The sequence below is a fragment of the Pinus tabuliformis genome, chromosome 8 (assembly GCF_031772625.1).
Source record: "Pinus tabuliformis cultivar Carrire ecotype Pingquan chromosome 8, CPIR1, whole genome shotgun sequence".
In the NCBI taxonomy this organism is placed as follows: Eukaryota; Viridiplantae; Streptophyta; class Pinopsida; order Pinales; family Pinaceae; genus Pinus; species Pinus tabuliformis.
This window is the reverse complement of record NC_142294.1, coordinates 150,546,443-150,572,545: the sequence shown is the minus strand read 5'-3', so window position 1 is coordinate 150,572,545 and position 26,103 is coordinate 150,546,443. Positions and strand designations below refer to the sequence as shown.

Sequence of the window (26,103 nt, the reverse complement as noted above, 5' to 3'; positions counted from 1 at the left end):
TGATCATCAAGGCACTTAACAATAGGGAATCGATCAGTTGAGCTAACCCTTGGGGCTATGGAAACACTCACACTTATTTTTATAGGAGATGCTATTACCACTACAACAAAACGCTGTGATTAACATCCATTTTTGCTTCCTTTTTTGAGTCTAGAGCCAATTTTTGGTGCTATTTGTGTCCATTTATCAAATATGGTGCAAAAATTGATGCAAAGGTTTCAACAAGTTTTGCAACAAGTCTTACACCATGTTTAGCACTAGGTATTGTAATAGGTTTTGCACCAGAGTTTACACCAGGTTTTACGCCAGGTTTTATACCAAGTTTTGTGCCATCCTTTGCACCATGTTTTGCATCAATTTTGGCACCCAATTTTGTTTCACCAACTTTTTCATCCTCTATTGCATCCAATTTTTTGCACCTACACTTGCATTAAATTTTGCATCATCTCTTGCATCCTCTTTTGCATCATTTTTTAAATAATTTTTTGCATCCCCTTTGCGCCAAGTTTTACATTGAGGTTTGTGTCTAGTTTTGCATCTAATTTTGCATCTACTTTTGTTTCATCCACTTTTACATCTTGTTTTCCATCCATATTTACATCCTCTTTTTCCTCTGTTATTGTGTCCACTTTTGCATCCAATTTTCTTGTGCCATAATTTTCACCTAGTTTGGCACCTCCCCTTGCACCCATTTTTTCTTTTAAATTTGTATCCACGATTGCATCCTCATATAAATATAGGTTTTCATCGACTTTTACATATATTTTTGCATCTCTTTTTGTATCCACTTTTGTTTCAAGATCTGCATCAGGTTTTGTGTCTCATATTGCATCTACTTTTGCATCGAATTTTGTTGCATCAACTTTTGCATCCTATTTTTCATCCATTATTTCACCCATGTTTACATCCACTTTTGCATTCCTTTTTACATCTTCATTTTCTTCCTTTTTTGCATCTACCATTACATCCACTTTTGTTGTCACACAATTTGTGCCATGTTTTGTACTTACTATTGTACCCACATTTGCTTCCAATTTTGCATCCATCCTCACATCCTCTTTTGCATCAAATATTGCATCTATTTTTGCATCCACTTTTGTGTTGGGTTTTGCATCTCATTTTGTATCTTCTTTTGCATCTACTTCCATTACATCCATATTTTGCATCCAATTTTGTTTCTCATGTTGCACCCATGTTTGCATCCACTTTTATATCCCTTATTGCATCTTGTCTTGCATCTAACTTTGAATCTGTTTTTGTGTCTGTTATTACATCCACTTTTGTTGCACCATATATTGTGCTACCATTGAAACCCACATTTTCTTCCACTTTTGCATCCACATTTTCATCCTCTTTTGTGTCCAAGTTTGCATCAAATATTGTTTATGTTTTTTGCATCCCATTTTGCATATACTTTTACATCCACTTCTGATGCATCCAATTTTTCATCTAATTTTGTGTCCACTATTGCACCCATGTTTTGTCCATGTTTACATCCCTTTTTTCATCCAAGTTTGTGTCCTTTTTTTGCGTTCATTGTTATATCCATATTTGTTTCACCACAATTCATGCTAAGTTTTATGCATACTATTGCACCCATGTTTTCTTCCACGTTTTCCATGTTTGCATCCTATTTGTGTCCAAATTTGCATCAACTATTTCATCTACTTTTGTGTCAATTTTTCTATCTTGTTTTTCATCTACTTATGTTGTGTCCACTCTTCATCCAATTTTACGTCTATTTTTGCCCACATTTTTTTGTTCACTTTTGCATCCCTTTTCCAACACTCATCATAATTTTTGCATTGATGATAATTCTTATGACATTGATAATTATGAACAACTGATGACAATGTCAATAATTATGACGATGATGATAATGAAGATGATGACGATGACATGAATTGTGATTATTATGATAATGACATGATGATAAAGACGATGGGGGTTACAATGACAATGATGATGATGATGCTAATGACCTTGGCCAATCTTCCCAATTTTTAAATGTTTTCATGGTCATAATCATAATCATTATCTTTGGCATTGTCTTCCAATTCATCATCATATAATCATCATTATCATTATTTTCATCTTGGTCGTCATCAACAACATTAATGGCATGAATGATGATTATGATGTTCATGATGAAGATGACAATAATGATGATAGAAATTACATTAATTATGATTATGGGGATGTGTTGATGCCTCTAAAATCCTAGCACCAACATTGGGGATAACCACCCGGTTTGGGCCTTAGTACAACTCCTTTTCCATTTGGTGTGGTGGCTCTGAATGGATATTATGGGACCAGTTTCCATTAATGAATGGTTTAATGGATGGTTGTTTTATAATGTATAAAGGAGAGGGTAGATGTTTCAACCTATACCTCAAAATATACAAATATACTTATATAACCCAGGTATTATGTAAACAATGCGATTTCTGATTATTTCTAAAGGATAAATAATCATATAGATGGCTTACTTATCAATAGAAAGATGTACTCATATAATGATTACTTCGTTTAAAAAGTTAAACAAAGTGATAATAAAAGCATATCACATTCATAACAGTATGTATCGCTGAAATATATCTTCAAAGGATAACAATTCTAAATCTTCAGAAATGATATGATAAAGAATTATTTGAAAAAAGCATATATGTATATCAACAATAGCAACTTTTTAAAAATAAATGCTTCATCACATAAGGAAATAATGCTTCATCACATAAGGAAATAAGACAAAAACAGTGATAGGAATACTGCATGCATTTGAATCCTTCCGATGTAAATAACACTCCGATTCCACTTTCTTATTTGAGAAAAATTCCAGGAAATATAGAAGTGCAAGTCTTGAAAAAGCTTCTTTCACAAAAATGTAGAACCTTGATCCACTATTGATAAAAAAATATTTAGAAGTACAAAAGTGCAACTTCTCAAGTCAAATATTATACAAATTGAGGACCCTTTCTTAAAAGACATGAAAGGGTTTAAATAATCAAAATAAAAACTAACTGTCAATAAAAATTGCTATGAGATGTTAAAACTACAAACATGAAAATCTGGGATTTGATTCATGAAAATAACAGTGCGATAGCCTTTGAACTGATTCGTTGTATCTACTTCTTCTCTTGCACTTGTAGCTGACAAATTGAGAGCATTGGCTGAATCTCTGGAGGGTGACTCATCCTAGAATGTAGTTGGGTTGCGTACATAGCATTGGAGAGTTCAGGAACCATGAGGTTGACTGCATTGGAAATGCATTTCATGGCCATCTCCTGGCTATGTGGCTTGACTAGGAAAAACTAGAATGCATCCCATGTCAAGTTTTTCACCTTGCCGATTTGTTCTTCTCTGCTCGTCAGATCTTGCCTCCATTGATCTTCTAGTGCTTTTGCTTTCGGGAGTTTTCTTGGAGAGCAATCGGAGATCAAGTTAGCCATATATAAGCTGTCATTTACTAACTTGATTACATTGTTCATTGTAGCCCTAGCTCTAGAAATCGCTCTTTTGGATTTTATTAACTGTGATTCCCAACTCTGAAAACAAGATTTCCTTGTGCGGTTCTTGTATTTTCTGTAAATTTGTAGCCATGCCTTCTTCTGAATTTTTCTAAGAGAGAAAATTTATTATCTTATCATCTGCTTTTTCAAATTCTAGTCCAGTGTCAACTGCCTATTCAATAAGTGATGCAAAGATAGTGCACAATGGATCAACCAATGATATTTTATAGCAAAGGATATTTAGCTGCCGAGATAAGGCTTTGGTTACCTCCAGGGATTCTTTTTTGAATCCACTAACCTTCGGATAACCCCTGAATTTCTCTATCTATAACAGCAATTGTGCAATTTGATCTTCTTTAGCCTTCTTTTCCTGCTGAATTTCCATTTGAAGCTTGCTGAGTTCTTGAGACAACTTATTTTGTTTCTGGAGAGCTTGCTGATCAATCTTTTGCTTCTCCAGATTCAACTGTTCTTTTTGTTACTCATTCTGCTGTCTTTGCTCTACTAGCTGTTGCTCAAGTTGACTAATCCTTTGCTGTTCCTCTGCCAATTGCTCTTCAAGTTGGGTGATCCTTAGATCCTTTTCCTTGATTAGTTAGCTAACTTCGGAAGCCTTGTCCATTGTAGCGGCAGTATAAGCACCTGCATATTGAGATAACTTGGTTAAATCCTCAGAAGGATTGAATTCTGAGTCCTTCCATACCACATTAATCAGTTCGGCATGAGGATTTGAATGAGGTCCTTGATCAATTTTTCTCTTTTTCCTCTATCGTTTGACCACAAACCTATGCTCTGGACTATAGAATACATCCAGGGGTGGTATTTCTTCTACATTTAATACAATATCTTCTGAAGGATTCTCAAGAATTATTTCAATATCTTGTTGAATGTTGGGTGTGCCAACTACCCCTTCAATTGGAGTATTAGTAACAACAGGCTCCTATGTTGCGAGTGATTTTGGTGTAGTGAGGTTTTGAGAGTCATTCTGGTTCTTAATCATTTGATCAAACTGCTCCCATTCCTTGATTACGGTGGAATCAATATTTACATCAGTATCTAGGAGCTCACTGGTCCTTTCATATGTCTACTCCTTCTCAGGAAACTTCTCCCCTTCAGGGCTCTTCTCCTTGTCAGGACTCTTCTCCCTTTCAAGGCTGTTCTCCTTTTTAGGAGTCTTCTTTGTAGTTTTTTCTTTACTGTAACCTTCATGTTGCACCATAGAGGTAGTGTTCAACAAGTCCAGAGGTAATGTTTGTAACCTATGTGTCTTGAACTTCATAAATATCTGAAATCCCTCTGCTCCCAATCTGATATTTGCTAGATGTTTTACCTGAGAAAATAACCAAGCTGAAGTGAACAAATAATCATAACCATCTTTCTCATGTTCAAACTTGGCAATTTTCATATGAGAGGTAAAGTTGTAAGCCATTGCTTTTGGATCATATTGTCTCTTGGGGCTGACTGCTAACTTTAAAATTTTTATCTTCTCTTTTTCTTTCTCCGCATGTTTGATGTCATGCAGTGTGTAGGTACCACATCAGAGGGGGAATGAAGGCCACATTTGTTTCTTGGAATCCTTGGGGTTCCTGAACATCCCTGTTTCTATTATCTGATAAGCTATTTCTCTAGCCAATAGCTTATCAAGAATGTACAAGGGGAGAACATGTGGATCTATGGTGTTGCCAAAAAGTCTGATGTAGGTGAAATTTTCTTTACTGAACCAACTATTGATTGATGTTAGGTCAATACTGGCCTCATCAGATAACTGAGGAGCAGGTTTGTTGAATATGGCCTGATGAATGGGCAAAACAAAACCATGACAGATTCTATATAGATGATATTTATAATGAGCCTTCCACAAATACTTATGATATATGTGGATAGGAGTTGGGTCTTGGGGAGTCCATTTACAACCTAAAATGGGGTAATCAGAATTGAAACAAATGGTATCCATGATATAGGCGCTTATATAGAATGGGGGTATTATCCGAGTGGTCACAAACATATTTCTTCTATAATCAAGGATTTGGTTGGCCATTTTATCTGATAAAATGGTTGCCCAATCCATGATATAAGAGTCAATTGTTGCTTCTATTAAGGGCACCATTTCTATAGAAAACCTAGCTGAATCAAAGACTCCAAAGAGTCTACATATCATAGCACTAGCATAGCAGTAAGGGGATGCTAAGGACTCCACATCGTTTTCCTTGGCGAAAGCTTCTAAAAATTCCTTGTTGTAATGCTTCTGGGGGTCTGGCAAATGATACATCTTCTTGACATCTTTCACCCTAAATGACTTGAACATCCTTCCATCGGCAGTAAGGAATGCTCTATCAGTTATGTTGATACTTTCAATTACCCATCTAACTAGGTCATTGTAGGGTAACACTTTGGCATGGGCTGCTATTCTGTGGAGGAAGGAGCTCACCAAATCCTTAAGAGTACTCTCTGTTTTATTAATGGAATCAGCCGTTCCTCCTTCTTCTTCAATTTCAGCTGGGTCCTTAGTGGTTGAAGGGAAAGTACCCCTAGGGTCCTTTGGGCTAAGACTCTACCAGACTGAAAATTGCTTATTCAAAGAAACACACACACAGCCATTATCTTTACTTTAAGCAAATTCTAATGTTAAGGATACGTACCTAAGGTCCTACGTTCGAGAAGGCCTTTAGGGTCCAAACCCTTCTTGGAGTTCCCTTCTTCTTCTTTGACCTGTAAAACAAACAAATCAAAGAACACAACAGTACATGGAACAATACTTATACATAAACCATCTTCATGCTATAAAGTTAGTTATAAAAATCTTTAAGTAACTACTTGCACAAGAATTCAAGACAAGAATCTCATAAGCATAAAGAAAGATTGTTTCGGGAACCAAGACGTGTTTCTTTTATATAAAGGCAAATAAAGTACATATAATGGAAAGATATCACCTGAAACACCATCAGCAGGCTCCAAGCAAAGCTTCCTCCCGGATTCGTTCCAGCCTCAAGCCTCCAACAAGAGCTCCTTCCAAGTCTTACTCAATGATGACATAAAGGATGAATGATCACCAATACACATGGAAACAAGGGTTTCCTATGCAAAATGGGGGAAGTGCAGAAAGCACCAAGGACTTCAGACTTGGTCTAAGGGGAAAATCTCAGCATAATAATCTTGCTCTCTTTTCTCTCTCCCTTAGGCCTTCCCTTTGATGTCTTTTTATACCATCTCCAAAGTAGTTTTTTAGTTAGGAGTTGGTTGGGAACAGTTGGGCCACGGGCACTAACAGGTGATCAGCAGGTAAAACCCGCGATCTCCGCCCGAAAATAAGGAATTATATATTTTTTTAAGTGTTTTAATACATACACGCGGGTTGGGTATACACAGACTCGCGTGTACACGCGTTTAACTCAGGGCAATGTCGCGTATAGGGAATAAAACACTGTTTTTTAAATTTTTGGACCAGGTCTGGAAGGAGGGGTTGCCCTAGGCCATGAGTGCAGCATCACAAACCATAAGAGTGAGATTTGGAGCTATAACAGATGCCCCCTAATATATGAGGTCAGAAGGGGAACATGATGGCCGAAATATATTATGTAAGTACATGGAAAGGAACTCTGTCGAAAAACTGAGGAGGACTGCACCAGAATTCAGCCTGCCAAGCCACCAAAAGGAGATCAGAAAGAAACATTGTCTGAGGCGGGCATACCCATGCTCAGGAAAAGTAAAGCATGTCCGCATATCAAGTACAAGTGGATCCATTAAGTATACAAGTATAAATGATTGGAAGATACATAATGGATCATCTGATCATAATGAGTAAGTACATGTCTGAATATCACATATAAGACTGTCAATGATGCTGAAAGATGCAACGGATCACTGAAATCAAAGACTGATCCCAAAAGGTACCAACTGAACATGATGGAATAGGATGGTACTACACTGCAAACTCAGGTGCCAGCATATAGAATGTCGCCATGACTGACTGCAACATATAAGGTGGAGTGGTATCAACTAGCAGCAACAAGAGCAACTGTCAAGTGAACCAATGAATGCTGATACAACCTGAGGTCTTCACCGACCGTCGTGGTACATTTCTACACCATGGGAATAAATGATCTGAAGTCGACCATGTGAGAAATCATTTGATTACCGGTCATTGATGTATACCGTTAACAAACGCGAGACTACTCACCGATAATGATAATGAGCGTCAAGGTACCCAGTACAATCTAACAAGTGTGAATAGATGAACTGAAGTCAAACACCTGTAAGAATCTATTGATCAGGAGACAATGATGGTTTCCCACTGTCAATAGCGAAGGATCTGCCACTAATGACTGCAAACCCCAAGGTACTGCCAAATGGACTCTAGATCTTTGCCCCAGAGCAATGAGTCGGAGTCGATAGGGAAAGATCCGCTAGAAGGAAGGCATTAAGGCATCCTCCATCAATCTAGCGAGAGTGTAACCCGTAGGCCAATAATGTGGAAGGAATCGAACGAAAAAGATGTAGTAACCCAACCGAAGTACGTTTCCGACGTACACAAGATGTGGCTAGCGCACGGCAGAAACCCTCTAAACCAACTAATAATGAAAGCTGACACAGAGGCGAGGTATCCACCAATAGGGTCAAATGGAAACCAAGGTACTGCACGAATCCCAATGTGTGATAATGTATGCTGATGTCGAACACAAGGGAAACCACTCAGTCAAAGACCCATGACACTGATCGATGCTGAGCACAAGGTGACCTATCAATAATGAAAATAGGGCCAGGGTGCGGCTCTAGGCCTGTCCTCAGAGCAAGGTGTCGTCGTCGATAAGGATAAGACCCGCCAACAAGAAGTCAGTGGGGACCTTCTCAAACCGGCACGAGTAAAGGACCAATATAACTGATGTGATGATAGACATGACACTGACAACCAGGGATGGCCGACTGAAAAATGAGTCAAGAGACACCGCAGAAAGGTCGACTCAGGCTAACTTCCCTTGAACAAAAGCACGACTCAATGTGACTATGTGGCAGCATATGATGAATCTGTATAAGTTCGTCATGCAGGAGGCACGAACGAACCCTCCATATGATTGGAAGAGATAACCAATCGGGGGAGAACTGACTCGATAACAAGGTTATGGCGTACCTAAGTCAAACTAAATCCCACCCATGTGGAGGAGACTTTGTTTTGAGTGCTTTGTTCAAGGGCGACACGACTGACTCTAGCTGCCAACAATAAATGGAAATAATGTCCCTGTTCCCGCTCTTTTTTGGAATATTTAATTTTTTTGTCTTTTTCTGATAAGCTGGAAAAAGAATAAAAGAATGCTATGGTACAGTGGAAAGAACGAGTGTCGGTGAAACAAATGATCTAGTTCCTGGGAAAGGAACGTTCCTATGCTCAATGCAGGGAGGTGAAAACTGGTCAGTGACACTCAGAGGTATGTTCCTTCCACGGATCTGGGTATGTCAAGCTGCAGAAGTCAAAGGTATGCAAGGTTGATTTTGTAGATGTCATGGTCAAAAGTTGGCTTAAACATGAGTCCAAGTGAAGCCGGCTCTAGGCCAAAAGGTGCAAATGGTCAACATGCAATGCAGAAGTACAACTCAACACACATAGGAGCCTCTAAGGTATAAGGCCAGAACGAAGCGAAGAAGCAAAGAGGAATGAGTCTTCAATGCATAAGTCATGGCGGGACTACAGAGGACTCCCGAGCCTACTCAAAACGAAGCAGCATGGGCAACAAATGTCAGTGAGGTGCTAACTACGATGCCCATGTAAAGGGATGGCTCTACCATCGTGTCATGATTTAAAGAATCGGCGAGTGAAAATGGCTTACAAACCATAACACGATGGGATCGACCCTATGGCAGATGTATCGGTCAAATGGAGGCTAGTATGCATAATGCAACGGAAAAATGGTGTCCCTAACCTATATGCCAGTGAAAACACGATACCTGCCATGACGGGTCAGCAGTCATGGAACCGTCTCGAACCGTCGAAAAATGTCCAAAATGTCCTGAAAAAACAACCCAATCTCGACATTCCAAGCTCCCAAGTTAAAAGTGACATGAGACCAAACAAAATAAAATTTTGAAAAAATTTTGCATTTTCAAAACTTATAAAAAGAAATTTTGGACTCACCATTTTCACCGTTTGACTTGGAGAGCAAAAATTGTGGAGCAAAAGGAGCAAACTTCCCTGTGACTTTTTCAACTGTTCAAACTTGCCGAAAACTTCCAGGTAAGCACTAAACTTGTCTTGCAATTAATTGTGATAGTTTTTAGGAATTTTATTTGATGTTTTACCGTTGGATTTTTGCAAAAAATTCCTTCGCGGCGTACATGCGGGTTGGAAATATTGAACTCGCGTATACGACGGCCCTACACGCGACTGTGTATATAGTAACCCGCATGTGCGCAACGAACTATTTTTATAAACAAAACTAACGGATGAAAATGATTTTTTCTTCCAGGATGACTATCACATGGCGTGAAAGAGAGCACTCAGCCGTGGATAATGAAGTTATGGGCAATGATGAGGCATTAGCTGCCCTACGGGGATGCGGGTTGCTAAAATTCTTCAAATTGCCAAATATGAAAGCGAACACGCGTCTGCTCGAGAGGCTCATTGATTATTGGGATGTTGATGAGGAAGAATTTGTGATTGATCAGATGCCACTCAGGATAGAAGTGGAAGACATATATTTTATCACGGGCCTTTCCCGAAGGGGAGAGGTAGTACATTCCTGGGGCAGGACACGGAATAGCCTCAGTGTAGATGACTATGTACAGATTTACTGCCCGGGTAATCGGAAGGTCGGGAGCCAGATCTCTATCCCACATGTGGCGAGTTTGTCACTCAGGATAATCTTGTTCACCATAGCTCGAGTGAACGGATCATCCTCACTACATCAGGCATCACGGGTAAACATGAGCGTGGCAGTGGACTGTCTCACTACAGTGTTTGACTGGTGTACTCCTCTCCTTGCCAATATGAAGGAACAACTCACTTCTATCAGGAGGGGATAGACCAAGAACTTTGGGTTCGGAACCATCTTGTGCACTTTCTTCTTTGAGAAGGTTCCCGCACTCCGCCCCAGGGTAGCAATTTCCATCAGTAGTCCACGTGATCCACGCATGGGCTGGTGGGATGACTTGATGAAACGTCTGGGGGGTGGGGAAGTCCCTAGGAATGCATTCGACGATGATTTCTTTACCTGGTGGGAGCAACAAATCATCGCCGTGGATGATTACCCCTATTCCGGGCTGGATTTCCGAGGAGATCCTGATCTAGTGTTACCACCGGATGCAGCATGGGGCGAGATAGGTAAGATTTTTGATTTTTATGATTTTTTTTTGGATTTTTCAAATATAATGATGAACTTTGAAAAATACTTTTTGATGAGATTCAAATGACTAATATGATGATCATGTTCCAGACATTGGGTCTGTACGACCAGATGGATTCCTGCGGCATGGACGGCGTGGCCGAGGAGCCGAAGAGGCGGCTGCGGATACGGAACAGACCTTAAACAACGTCCAACGACACTTGGCGAGACTGAGCTGCCGAGTACCGATGGCCGAGATAGAGGACCTTCCTCCAGATATGCAGCGTCATGTGGTTGGGATGCCATGTGACTGGGTTCGCGTCTTTCGGCGCATGGCCAATGCTATAGTTACATATTTAGCTGCTCATCCAGAGCCGAGGCGTTAGATATGCCTGACATGATTATGGGCATTTGAGTCCCAATTTTGTATATTTTTGGACACACATATGTACACTCGAGACGCTTTACGATATATATATATATATATATATATATATATATATATATATATATATATATATATATATATATATATGATTTTATGATGATGAATGATTGATATGCCAGTCTAATGCTTGATTAGCGATAGAATCAGCTAACCAATTTTGAGATCTTGGAATGTGCAAATAATTAATGTAAATAAATGATCTTTGCAACAACCTCACCCTTAAATATTGGTGATATAATAATGGATCTCTAACCCGATAAATGTTATTTAACTGAGACACTATCAATTGAGAATCAAGATATACTACCAACGAGTCGATCCCATAAGAGATTGCCTCGGATAATAAATTGATAACAGCTGTATACTCGGCCATATTGTTTGAAGCAGGACCGATACACACGCCTCTCGATATCATCAACTGACCAGTTGGGTAATAAAGTACCCAAGCTGCGGAAGCAAGATTCCGAGTGTGCCGACTAGCACCATCGGTGAACCCAAAATAGACCAAATCATCCATCAGCACCTGCCACAGCAGACCAAAAAGCACTGATATCAGAAAACGCTCGACAATATATGTATAAATATATACATAAAATACAAAGAAGTCATCGCCCAACCTGAACTAAGCAAAGTACTTCTTTAGGTAGAGCCCATTTCGGGGCTCCGCCAGCTTGTTTCCTTCGAAATCAATTAACTCATACGATCCTTTTTCTAAAACTCATTTGATAATGAAAGGACCGTACCACATAGGCTTGAATTTGCCTGCCCCCAAGGCGTCCTTATCTTGGTCATAGACCAAGACAAGGTCACCTTCAGAAAAGACTCGAGGACGGACAGACTTATCATACTGTGTTTTGACCCTTTTCTTATGGGCCTCATTCATCGTGGCGGCATCTCGACGCTGCTCATCGAGATGTTCCAAGTGAACTAGGCGCTCCTCGAGACTCGAAGTCTCAGGAAGAAGCTCAACAGCCAACTTCAGAGATGGGATTTCACATTCAACCGGAAAGATAGATTCCATCCCGTAAACCAACTGAAAAGGAGTAAAACCAGTAGCCGTTTTGACGGAGGTTCGGTATTCCCAAAGAGCCGAATACAACATAATGTGCCAATTGGACCGATTTTTATCGATTATCCGTTGGAGTATCGTCTTAAGAGTTTTATTGACCACCTCGACCTGTCCATTGGCCTGAGGATAATAAGGGGATGAATGCTCTTGACGGAAACCTAATTTAAGAGCCAATTCGGACATTAGCTGATTTTGGAAATGACTGCCATGGTCAGTGACAATCTCCCTTGGGATACCGAATCTTGAGATAACCTGATTGAAAAGAAACAAAGCTGCCGTGTCACTATCGTTCTTATAAGTAGGCATGGCCTCAGCCCACTTCGTGAAGTAGTCTACAGCCATGATAATGTACTTGTGATTCGCTGCTGAAGGCGGATTACAAGTTGTAAAATCAATACCCCACTTAGTGAAGGGACTGACGGTGACAACGGGAAAAAGGGGAGCTGGATGCGCACGCATCTTGCGAGTAAAAATTTGACACGGGTGACAGCGTTTGACCGCTTCCACACAGTCCTTAAAGAGTGAAGGCAAAAAGTAGCCGGCACGTAAGATGCGCTGGGCTGTAGCAAGCCCTGATAGATGACCACCACAAGCTCCACTGTGGAAGTCATTAAGAACAGACTCTGCTTCCTCTAAGGTTAAACAACGTCGAAGAATTGAAGCAACCCCTCGACGGTATAATGTGTCACCAATGATAACATAGTTTTTAGCCAGGTGACGTAACTTGCGACATTCATCCTTGGAGAAAGTAGAGGGAAACTTCGAAGTCTGGAGATAAACAATGATATCTCCATACCAAGGGTCTTGTGAAGAGATGAGGAATATATGTTCGTCGGGTAAACTTTCCTCATAAACAATATCTTCTCCACAAGGAAGCTCAGAAATTAGCTCCGCGAAGACCATAGAGTTCTTAGACTTGGCGGACAAGAATTCGAGATCGAATTCTTGTAAAATGAATATCCATCTATTATATTTGCCCCCAATCACTCGCCTACTGAGGACAAATTGAAATGGATTGACCGCCGCTAAGACAAAAGTTTTGCGTAGCAAAATATAATGACAGAGCCTCTGGATAGCATGGACAGCTGCCAAGGCCAATTTCTCAACCGGAGAATAGCGGAGTTCAGGACCTATTAAGCCTCGGCTCAAATAATAAATCACTTGCTCGACAAGAGAATCGTCCTCTTGAACTAGAACCATACCAATGGTAGATTCTGCTGCAGCGAGATATAAAAGGAAGTCTCTACCATAATCCGGTGGACTCAAAAGCGGGGCAGAGACTAATTCCTTTTTCAAAGCATCAAACGACCGCTGCGCAAAGTCGTCCCACACAAATGGAACTCCTTTTCATAGCAAACGCATGAACCCTTTAGTGATCTCGGCGTAGTTTGCTATAAACCGTCTTAAGAAATTAGCCTTCCCTTGAAGACTTTGAAGTTGACGAATTGAGGACGGGGGAGGCAACTGAACTATTGCCTCAACCTTGAAGGGATCAACCCGAATCCCTTCATTGGACACAATAAACCCTAACAGCCGACCGGATGTAACCGCGAAAACGCATTTATTGGGATTCAACCAGATTTTATAGAAACGACATCGCTCAAAGACTAATTGAAGATGACTAGGATGATCAGTTCTCTTTCGAGAGCGAGCAGCGAGATCATCTAAGTATGCCTCGATGACATGTTTGATGTCGTGGAAAGCGTATGACATGGCCCGCTGAAAAGTGGCTCCAACATTTTTAAGACCAAAAGGCATCTTTCGATATGCAAAGGTACCCCAGGGACATATGAAGGCTGTCTTATTTTGGTCTTCAGGACGGATAGAGATTTGATTATAACCCGAAAAACCATCCATGAAGGAAAAAATTTCATTACCCGCACACTCGTCGATAATCTGATCAATGAATGGCGTGGGGTAATTGTCTTTCGGACAAGCGTTGTTTAAGTCCCTAAAATCAATGCATACTTGGATTGTTCCTTGCTTTTTGTCCACAAGGACTGGATTAGAAACCCAATCCGTAAGAGGAACAGGGTATATAAAACCCGCCCTTAGCAGCTTCTCAACCTCAGCTTTGATAGCCGCTGCTTTCCTAGGGTTAACTGGCCGAAGCCTTTGACGAATCGGTTTTGCGTTTTCGTACGTCTTGATCTCATGTTGGACTATAGAAGGATCAATGCCGGGCATTTCCTCATAAGACCAAGCAAACACATCACGATATTCCTTGAATAGGTCGGTGTAAATTTGAATTTCTTCAGGGGAACACTCAATTCCGATGAAGATATTCTCGATGATGTTAGGATCCTTAGAGATGTTTATAGGTATCATTTTTGAAATTACTGACATATTACCTTCGGCACGTACGTGTGTTGGAGCCAAAGGGTTCGACAGCGTACAAACATCACTACCAACGAGCTCGGAGAATCTAGATTCTACTTCCCGCAATGGAGGAAGAAAATATGAACGATGGTGTAAGTCTTCCCAAGGTCGATCTATACCCATCATTACTTCGAGGATTGCCTCTTCAGAAGGTAGAACCGAATCTAAGCAGTCCAAGGTAGAGGTAGAATCAAAGCTCCAAGCCGGGGCCACATGACCATCTAACTCCTCTTCGGAAAAAGGAGTAGAATGGTTATCTGCAGAGTCTACGATAGACTGATATCTAGGCTCAGCTGCAGATATAGGAAACGCCATTCCATTAACTTGTCCTTCAACTAATGTGGTCATAGGTGAAGGCAAGGTCCAAGGGTCAGAAAAATAATGAGTTCGGAAGAACTCTTCTCGAGGAGACTCCTTGGATGATGAAATAGCATTGATTCTTGCAAAAGGAGAGGGAAGATCAAACGTACCCATCAATGAGGAATACATCCCTACTCCTAAATTCTCAGTCGGCGGGTGAGGGTTATCCACCAAAGGAACACTAGAGTCAGAGCTTGCTTGAGGATCGATTGGGGAATAGTCCAATTGATCAACCTTAACGATTTTCCCCTCATGAGGAAAGCAAATGGCACGAAACAGAGTCGAGACGACGGCTTCCATCTCGTACACCCAGTTCCTTCCTAATAGGAGATTATAGTCTAGGTTAGCATCTATGACTTCAACTTCGATATTAACGACCTTCCCTCCAACACATATAGGGAAGGCCGGGATAATCCCATGCGGCTTGTGAGAATGGCCATCAAATGCAGTTAAGACGGTTGGTGAAGGAACAGCCGAAGGTGAACCAATAGCCTTCCAGCATGACATGGACATGACACATGTGGAAGCTCCTTCATCTATAACGGTGCGAAAAATATTGATTTTCCGGTATGTAGACTTTATCTGAAAAGCCATATGATGAGGGAGTCTCTTTTTGACATTTGACATGTCAAAAGAGAGCACTAAAGAGTTAGCTGGATCGACTGCTCCAATGGTGGAGAGTAAAGCACTTCTCTGAGACGGACACGACTGGAGAACTTCCAAAGCGGACATAGCACATGGGCTTTGAGCCAAATCCTCCACAATGGAGTAATTTTGGGCGGCCCTAGCGTTAGGGTTAATCGTCGCACGTTTGGCGGAACCTTTCGGTATCCTAGGTATAGTCTCAACAGGGGGCCGCTCAATATGAAGGTCATTACCTCCGGGAACAGTTTTATCCTTAGATGTTTCGGCTTCACCATAATCACGTGACCGAGTAGTCACATGGACATTTGAACCCATCATAAAAACATTTGATGCTTTTTCCCCTTCCTGGTTGCCCCCTGAGGAGGTCCCAGGATTCGAATTCGCGCCAGCAAGAAGTTGATGCCCTTGGGGAAACGGGTTAGTTAACAAAGCTTGCGAACTAGAAGTCCCTTGCTGTCCTAACAAGCGTTGAGCGTCTTCAATTCTAGGGCAGAGATGAGTTAGATGGTCCCCACTACATAACTTGCAAGGAAACTTAACTTTCTTTCTCGACTCACCTTTACCACCACCAGCGTTGTTGCCGGATTTATTTGCATCAGGCTTCCCATCTGAGTTCTTTTTCTTACCACGTCCTTTCTTTTTCCCATTGGAATTTTGATTTCCTTTGGGGTTATCGGATTGGACGGCGTTAATTGAAGAAGTCTGGGAAGCGGGAGGATTAGACAATGTGACTTGGTTGTTAGAAGCAGTTTGTAATGACAACTGCTGCAATTGATTCAACAAGTTCACTGTAGTCGAGTCTACTGACCCAACGATACCATCCGCGTGCGGACCTGGCTTTGGCTTAGCTAAATCAATCTTAGATCCAGGAGCATCTGGCAAGTACTTTTGGAGGATCCCAGACTGAGAGTAAATCAGTTCTAACTGCTGGGCCCTGAAAATGGCTTGCTCCTCAGAATAGACCCCAGACATGGAGACATCCTTGGAGATCTCAGGTTGCAAAGACTTCAAAAACCACTCTAGATGGTACTCCGGAGGGATTTTGGCTTTGATGAGCCTCTTTCTCCGTCTCCATTCCTGAATGTGATCAGAAATGTGGGTTGCCTTATCCTGACGAAAGGTGGCCAGAAGTTCAGTTCCGACATCATAGCGGACAGGCAACTGGAAGTGATTTAAGAAGATATTGGCTAAGTCAGTGAACGATGTAAAGCTACCCCCTGGCAACTCTATATACCATTTAGCCGCATTACCAGTCAAGGTGCGCTGAAAGAGTCTCAATCTAATCGAATCCTCGATGAGGGAGTTGGATGAGCACCACAAATGGAATGTGGTTACATGATCGCCCGGATCTTCACCACTCTTCCCTTCGAATTTCGGTATATCCGAAGGGAGTTTGGTTGGGACCGGAGGCCAGGCTGGATTATATCTGATAGGGTCATTTGTTAGCTTAGTGAGATCTGGCAAGTTTAACGTTGCCAGAAACAGAAGCCTAGGAGGACCTAGGGGATTCCACCCAGACTGGGCAGAACTCCCAAAGTTCTGAAAAGATTGTCCTGGGATTTGGGAGGCACCAGGCTGCCCGAAGTGACCAGTAGAACCGGCTGAACCAAAAGGCAAGCCTTGTGGTCCAGCAAAATTCGGAGTTTGACCAACTCCTGCCGTATAACCTCCATAGCTCGCAAAGTTTCCTCCTAAAGAATGGTAAGGAGTTGATAACCCCTGATATGGGTTCCAAGCCGAAGCAAGGGGAGGAATACTTTGAAACATGCTAACCGTAGAGTACGGCCTACTTCCTTGTTGGCCGATAAATGGATCTGCAGTTCCTACGCTACTAACCCCAGGGTTATTCCAACCTTGGAAAGGATTGCTGCTTTGTCCTACAGAAGAAAAAGGCATGGATCCTACCGTCGGGTTGGAATGTGGTATATGATCACTTCCGAAAGGAAAACCCTGGAATGAAGCCAATCCGCCCATCATGGATGTAGCGGCACTAAGCGGAACTGATGGAATACCCTGTGATTGGGTGCCAAAAAGGAAGGAACCAGTACCAAAAGCATTGGTTTGGGCATTTCCACTCGTGGACGGAATGGAGGTAGACCCTATTAAAGATGTGCTAGCAAAAGATCCGAACAGGGAAGCGGAGGGGATGGGAATGGTTCCTCCCCCTTGCACCGATGTTGGGGTTTGCATAGTTGCAGCACTCGTAGAAGCCATGCTTCCAGTAGTGATCATAAATGGTAAGCGCGTAGCGTAACCTGGACTCGATGGTCTATGTGACGGAGTTCCAACGTATTGCAATACGTCTGAATGGCTAAATGGTAGGGGAGAATTCAGAGCCCCTAACGACTCTGAGAATTCTTCTACCTCTACGTTATTCTCCGCTTGAAAGCGAACTCGAGAAAGGACTGGAGTGTCCTTCTCTTGCTCAGAAGTACCAGGCCTTGCTTCGCCACTAATGTCCCCGAGAGGAGGATCAATCCCCGATGCGTCAACCGGCGTGGGACGGACCCCACCGGTAGTACTGCCTCTGCGCCTTCTAGGAGAAGGCTCTAAACTTGGTGGCGAGAGACCACGAAGTCTTCGAGACCGTCTTGGAGATCGGTCAGCCACTTTGAATTTTTTGTTATGATCTAACTAAAGACTCAAAAAATTAAAAGCTAAGCCGACTAGGAGCACAGAGCACACACTATAAAGTCCCTAAAGATACAGCCAGTCAAACAACTTCCAAGTATTTCCGCTTCGGGTGATTAGGACCGGACACCAAAATACGAGAAAGTGAATCAAGGGGCCTTCTGAAGATAGTCTGGGATGATGAGGGCCCAGTCCTATCAGCGAAGGTATCAGAGGAAGTTACGCTGACCTCCTAACAACAGCCTGCGCCAGTGCAAGCCCCCAAGCTTCGCAAGGGTGCCCTCTAGTAGTACTGTTGAGAGTGATACAACGTCGACCTCAGGTGCCACGGGATTCCCCTCCACAGCCACCTGTGTAGATCCCTAGGAGAGGCAACTATGGGTACCAACTTGTCGCAGAAGCCAGGCGGAACAGTCGTGAGGTAAGTTCGGACAAGTAGGAGAGGGGGTATCTCTCTTCCCTGTCTTCATAGACCCTCGTGCTTAACTCCCAGATCCAGAGCTTTCCTGGTCTTCCTAATGCTATTAGATTTACTCTCGTTAATCAGACTCTTATGTTTGACGTTTTATGTGGCCTTGGAGAGTTAACTCTCCACTCGCCTAATCCAAGGCCCTAAAATCCTAAACTTGTTGGTGTAACTGACTAAAACAAAAAAGTTCTAGTGGATTTTAATTTAGTGCTTGATTTTATTAGGCTATTCTTTAAGTCACAAGGTAATGGTGATGAAACTTGTGGTGTTTTTATGGATGCAAAAGAAATTAATAAAACTTAGCTACATGCACATGCACTTTTTGTTTTCGATGAAGAGCAATTTCTATGAGGTTCAGAGGTACTTCTAATATAAACAAATTTTCTTTTTCTTTTCAGACTCCACACTCACAAAAACTAACGAAACTAAATATGCCTAAAAAGAGATGCAAATCTATCCTAATGCAAGAACTATATGTGGATGCAATATTTAAAGACTACTCTAAAAACAAAGAAGGAAAGTTGCTGCTTTACCAAATTTTGTCTTGCCACTAAAATGCTTAGATAGAAGATGATGTGTTACCAATCATTTCGTCCAAACAATAAAAACAAGTTCTAAGATAAAAACAAAGCACTTTCACTTCGCAAAAAAGGAAATCAAATGAAAAGCAAGTTTAAGAAAGCGAAACTCAAAACTTTCGAAAGATTTTCTTTCAATCAAACCAAAAAGTCTTTTTCAAAGGAAAGCTCTCAAAAATACTGACACTAATGATTGATAAATAGGCAACCAAACACTTTTGTGAATTGACACCTTTCAAATGATGAAAACTCAACAAAAATAAAATGTGTTTGAAATCGCTTTTGACAATCAAAAGCAGCAATGAAAGTCCAAAAGATCAAAAGACAAGTTTCAAGAAAATGGTAACAAACAACTTTCCCGAAACGAAGGAGCAAATGGTCACAAAAATGGTTTCGTTAAGCAAACAAAAGGGTCATCAAAGCAAAAATGAACACAAAGCTTGAAATCCAATCTTCCTACTCTGCCAAAACAGAGCAGTCAAGATTCTTAACCAGAAATTTTGTGTGTCAAAAATCAATGATGCTTGCAATCAACGAAAACAAGACTAATACTCCTTATAACTAGAGAGAGTTCAGAACAAGATGCCCCCTGTTAAACAGAGGACTGTTACTGGAAAATGACTGCTTGAAACTGACCCAAACCACCAGACAAACATTCAGCAAAAAGAAAATTTATAAATCTTGAAAATTATGTAATATACGCGCCTGCAGTGATGTGCAGAATGCATGTACACGCTACTGTAACTGAGGAAACTCGCGTATACGCGGGTTTACTTAGTACAACTTGCGTATATATGCTTCTGTAATCTAGAAAAACAGCGTGTCTGAAGATTTTCAAGAAAAATAAAAAATACAGACTGAAAAAACTGGAAAAGCTTAGAGTTCAAGAACAGATCAGACAGTCAGAGCCAACAAACAGAGGGGCTGAGCCTTGATTGGCTTGAAGACTACCCAAACTAGGAACAACAAGAGTGTTGTCCCCAGCGGAGTCGCCAATTCTGGTTGAAGGGAAAGTACCCCTAGGGTCCTTTGGGCTAAGACTCTACCAGACTGAAAATTGCTTATTCAAAGAAACACACACACAGCCATTATCTTTACTTTAAGCAAATTCTAATGTTAAGGGTACGTACCTAAGGTCCTACGTTCGAGAAGGCCTTTAGGGTCCAAACCCTTCTTGGAGTTCCCTTCTTCTTCTTTGACCTGTAAAACAAACAAATCAAAGAACACAACAGTACATGGAACAATACTTATACATAAACCATCTTCATGCTATAAAGTTAGTTATAAAAATCTTTAAGTAACTACTTGCACAAGAATTCAAGACAAGAATCTCATAAGCATAAAGAAAGATTGTTTCGAGAACCAAGATGTGTTTCTTTTATATAAAGGCAAATAAAGTACATATAACAGAAAGATATCACCTGAAACACCTTCAGCAGGCTCCAAGCAAAGCTTCCTCCCGGATTCGTTCCAGCCTCAAGCCTCCAACAAGAGCTCTTTCCAAGTCTTACTCAATGATGACATAAAGGATGAATGATCACCAATACACATGGAAACAAGGGTTTCCTATGCAAAATGGGGGAAGTGCAGAAAGCACCAAGGACTTCAGACCTGGTCTAAGGGGAAAATCTCAGCATAATAATCTTGCTCTCTTTTCTCTCTCCCTTAGGCCTTCCCTTTGATGTCTTTTTATACCATCTCCAAAGTAGTTTTTTAGTTAGGAGTTGGTTGGGAACAATTGGGCCACGGGCACTAACAGGTGATCAGCAGGTAAAACCCGCGATCTCCGCCCGAAAATAAGGAATTATATATTTTTTTAAGTGTTTTAATACATACACGCGGGTTGGGTATACACAGACCCGCGTGTACACGTGTTTAACTCAGGGCAATGTCACGTATAGGGAATAAAACACTGTTTTTTAAATTTTTGGACCAGGTCTGGAAGGAGGGGTTGCCCTAGGCCATGAGTGCAGCATCACAAACCATAAGAGTGAGATTTGGAGCTATAACACTTAGCTTCGAGTAAATTATATATGATCTCCCATGAAGCCTTTCCAAGACCGAGACAAGTGGTATCAACTATCAACACTCACTTTATTGGTTCATCTTTGGCTATGACGAGGACCTTTACTTTCTGAGATTTCTTAGTCATTTTTGCTGCACTGGTGAGTTTAGACTTGCTCTGAAAAATGAAACAGAAGGATATAGCAGTGGTAAAAACTTGTTCAAAGCTAATACACAACACACAAGACTAACAACAATTAAGCGCAATGGTTGATACAGATTTTTAATATATTAAGCTACCATGAATGAAATCCTTGAAGGATTCAACCATAACTGATTTCTTAATGATTTCCCATAACTTCCAACATGAAACTTTAATTCCGTAATGACACGTCACATCGCAAATTTATAACGATCCTTTTAAAATGAGTATCGTGACTTCCCGACTGGTGATTAGCAATAATCGCATATCGCAGATCAGGGGGTACACGCATTATGCTTAAAATGTTTCCTTTGCATAGTTGCGATTGCGATTAATGGTGAGCTGTCATGGGGGGGCAGGATGACTTTTAAAATTGATAAATAGTTTGTTTTTTCTTTATAATTGATTTATAACTTTAACTTGCAAATGTTTGTAATAGCTCATATTTCACCTTTATCAAAAAGTGCACTTTTCAATAATGAAATCGCATCGGAAGATTTCAAAGGGGCTTTTGGTATGTGTTCTATGATTTCAGCGATGCGTGATTGTGATCGGTTCATTGCATCGGAGGATTTATGTGAACATTTGGAATGGCTCCTTGATAAGTAGCAATATTTGGTTTACCGATGGATTTATTGCATTGGCAAATGTCAATGGAACACCTTAAGTCCACCATTGAAACAAAGGATTTGTGCGATGCAACATATTCCATTAATAATTGTTTTATGATAAGGTTTTGTTGTAATTTAAATAATATCGGACCTTATCAAGAGGACTTTCATAGGTTGAATAGATTTGCAAATTGTGATTGTTATTTTACTTATATCTAAAAGAAAATGACCTATTATAAAAATTTATTTTGAAGCATTTTATTAGTTTTATTTATTAAAGGGGACCCATTTCTTATTAAAGTTTTATATGAAAAATTTTGAAATGGGGAGGGTTGTTGTATAGCACAACAATTGGTGATTCACTGGGAGAAACAATTATCTCTAAAAAAATAATGCAATATTTATAACTTTCTTAGTTTGGAAACAGTTGAGGAGAAAGAAAACCATCTAAGAATAGTTAAATAAAAATTAACTCTGAATAAAATAACAATTTTTTGTAATCTCTTTACAATTCCTTAAAAATAAAAACATCTTAGGTTTCTTCAAGCCTTGATTGGTTGATAAAGATAAAGTAGGGGGCTTCTCCAACTTGGCTTTTAAATTTACTCTTTTGTCACAGGTAGTGCCTCAGCTGCCAGCAACCATCTATAGTCTCGATAGGGTTACCCTTTGACCATTAATCATTCATTGTCCCTTCCATCTAAGAGTATAACTTTTGAAAGATAAATTCAAAAGGATATGTTTACATATATTTTTTGGTTTTTATTCTTTCAATTTTTTAAGATAAAAGGCCATTTTCCTAGTTTGGGAGCTTGCTGAAGACAATGCCATTCACTTGTTGTAATTGAACTGAACAAGCTAGCTTGTAGTGAGACCCCTTGTCTTGTAATTATAAGCCATTACCCTATTTTGATATGCAGTATTGGTAATGTCAGTTTAATTAGTTCCCTATGATCATGGTAAGCAGGCTCATGATGAGACCTCATATCTTTTATATCAGACATATTTTAGAATTACACTCTAAAAAATCATAAACTTAGTGCATGGGGTGAATGACTTTCTCCTTAAGAGTTTATGGATGAAAATTTTAGAGTTGTAGATGCTATGTTTTGAAAATTCTTTACTTTTTACAAATAACCTCTCTCAACTTTATAAAACTTAGACTGATTCACAATATTTTCAAGGTTTTGGAAGATTTTACAAATTTTAAAGGGGTTCTTAGGGTTTCATGTTTTATTCAACTTTCCAAAACTATAATCATTTCCTTAAAGGTTTCCACCTATTGAAAGTAAGTATTTACAATATTCTCTTAAAGAGATTTCCAATAGTATAAGGTCAATGGAATACTATTTACACCATTATTTCCTAAAAAATAAACAAACTTGCATAAAGAATATTTATAGGTAAGAAGGGGTTACCTCCTTAAGAAAAGAGTTTCTTTAAGATAAGCCCATTGACAGGAAGAGAATCACTCTTTCCTTATAAATCTTGCAGTATGAACGTTGATGAGCCTATCTTCTCAGTGATTTGAAATGGTCCAAGCCAAATTTTTTGAAATTTGGTATGTTTACCTTTATCGTCATGTTCTTTGTCCCATTTCAACACAAGATCACCAATTTGTAAAGTTTTTGAGCCGGTAGAACTTGCATCAAAAGAAAATTTAATGACTTGTTGATGTTTAGCATGAGTGATTTTGGGATTCTCTCTTTCTTCTTTTAATTTAAGGATTTGGTCAGATCTTAATTGAATAGAGGAAGAAAGATTTTCTTCAATAAATTGTACTAGGGCTAGAGATGGGAGTGCTAAGTTTGAAGGTATTGCAACTTCTTTACCATATACTAAGTTAAAAGGAGAAGTACCTATTGAGGCCTTATGAGTTATGTGGTCTGCCCATAATGCAAATATCAAAGATTTATGCCAATTCTTTTGATTTTGATCAACAATTCTTTTAATATTCTTAATGAGATTCTTATTAGTTGATTCCGCCAAACCATTACCTTGAGGGTAGTAGTTTGCAGAATATTTTAATTTAAAACCTATCTTAAGAGAAAATTCAAGTATACTACTTCCAGAAAAATAAGATGCATTGTCAAAAATAAGGGCATTAGGTACACCAAACCTGGTAATGATGAATTGATCAATGAATTCAATGATTGCATCAGAATTGGATACCTTTAATGGATTTTCTTCTACCCACTTTGTGAAGTAATCCATGGTTGTAAGGATGTATTTATGTTGCTTGGAAGAATGTGGAACAATTTCTTCTATGATATCAAGCCCCCATTGTTCAAATGGTTGCTCAATGTTTACTGGCTGTAAAGGAAAGGTTGGTTTCCTTTGTCTCCCACTAGCAGTTTGACATATCTTGCATTTCCTTACATTGTCATGGGAATCTTTAAACAAAGTGGGCCATTAATATCCAGCATGTATTATCTTGTGAGCTGTAATATCTCCTCCAAAATGTCCACCTACTGGACCATCATGTAATTCCTGCAAAACCTTTTGTGCTTCAGTTTTTTCAAGGAATCTTAATAAAATTTAATCATAATTTCTTCTAAGTAACACATCATCAATGATTTCGAAGTGTTTTGTTTTTAATCTTAAGGCATGATTTTTTTTTTGTAACTGAAATTAGGAGGAGCATATCCATTTTTCAAGTAAAATACCAGATTCGCATACTGAGATTTATAATTCATGATACTTATCTCATTCACTTGAAGAGTATTATCTGAATATTCATGTTCATGAATATTAGAAGCTCCTACTAACAACCTGCAAAAACCTTTTCCTCTCACAATTTTCGTTGGTTTAATATCAATATCATACTCTTGTAAAGCTGTTACCCAGTTAGCTCTCTTCTCTCCTACTTCCCTTTGAACTAGGAATTGCCTCACTGCAGAGAATGGGACAATTACTTTTGTATGTGTTTTTAGGAGGAATGGCCTAAAGTGTTTGATAGATTTAAAAGTAACGGAAGCTTGTTTTTCAACTTCGAAATAGTTAAGTTCAACACCTTGTAAATTAGAACTGAAGACGGATATGGGTGCTTCCATTTGCTGATCATTGATTTGTGTTAAAACAACAACATAATATGTTTCAATGGCTAAAATGTACAAAATAAAATGACTATAAAAATTTGGAGTATTCAATGCAGCAGCATTAATGATTGCTCGTTTGATCATTTCAAAAGCCAATTTTTCATTATGTCCCCATTTAAAAACTAAATTTTTCTTAATCATAGTTTGCTAAGGCAAGACTATATGAAAAAAATCAGGAACAAATATTTTTACAAAATTTATCTGTCCCAAAAATGATTGCATTGATTTCTTATTATGTGGCAAAGGAATATCAGAAATCTCTTTTATCTTGTCAGGGTCAATATATGCCATCTTTGGATACAATAAACCATAAGATTTTCCCTTCATTAAGAGCAAACAATGATTTCTTGGGATTTAGAGAAATCCCATACCTTTTACATCGTTCAAAGATCTATTTCAAATCATGTAAATGATTGGCCCTTTTCTTGGAAAAGACAGTTATGTCATCTAGGTAGACAAAAACTAACCTATTAATCAAACCTTTGAAGGCTATATCCATTGCTCATTGGAAAGTAGCTCCAGCATTAATCAAACCAAAAGGCATTTTCTAATAAGCATATGTTCCCCATTTAGTTCTAAATGTAGTTTTTAGTATGTCATCTGGATGTACTAGTATTTGATTGTATCCTCAAATACCATCCAGAAAGGACATTAACTCTGAACCATCTACTGATTGAAGTATTTTCTCCATTGTTGTTAATGGGAAATTATCCTTTTGACATGCCTTATTGAAATTTCTAAAATCTATGCAAATCATGATATCACCATTCTTTTTCTTTACAGGTACCAA

The 26,103-nt window shown here is 39.7% G+C and overlaps 1 pseudogene; it reads right to left on the bottom strand.

Annotated features, from left to right (window-relative positions):
- The window catches only part of LOC149234569 (uracil phosphoribosyltransferase-like), a 92,428-nt pseudogene that overhangs the window by 44,324 nt on the left and 22,001 nt on the right, over positions 1-26,103 (bottom strand).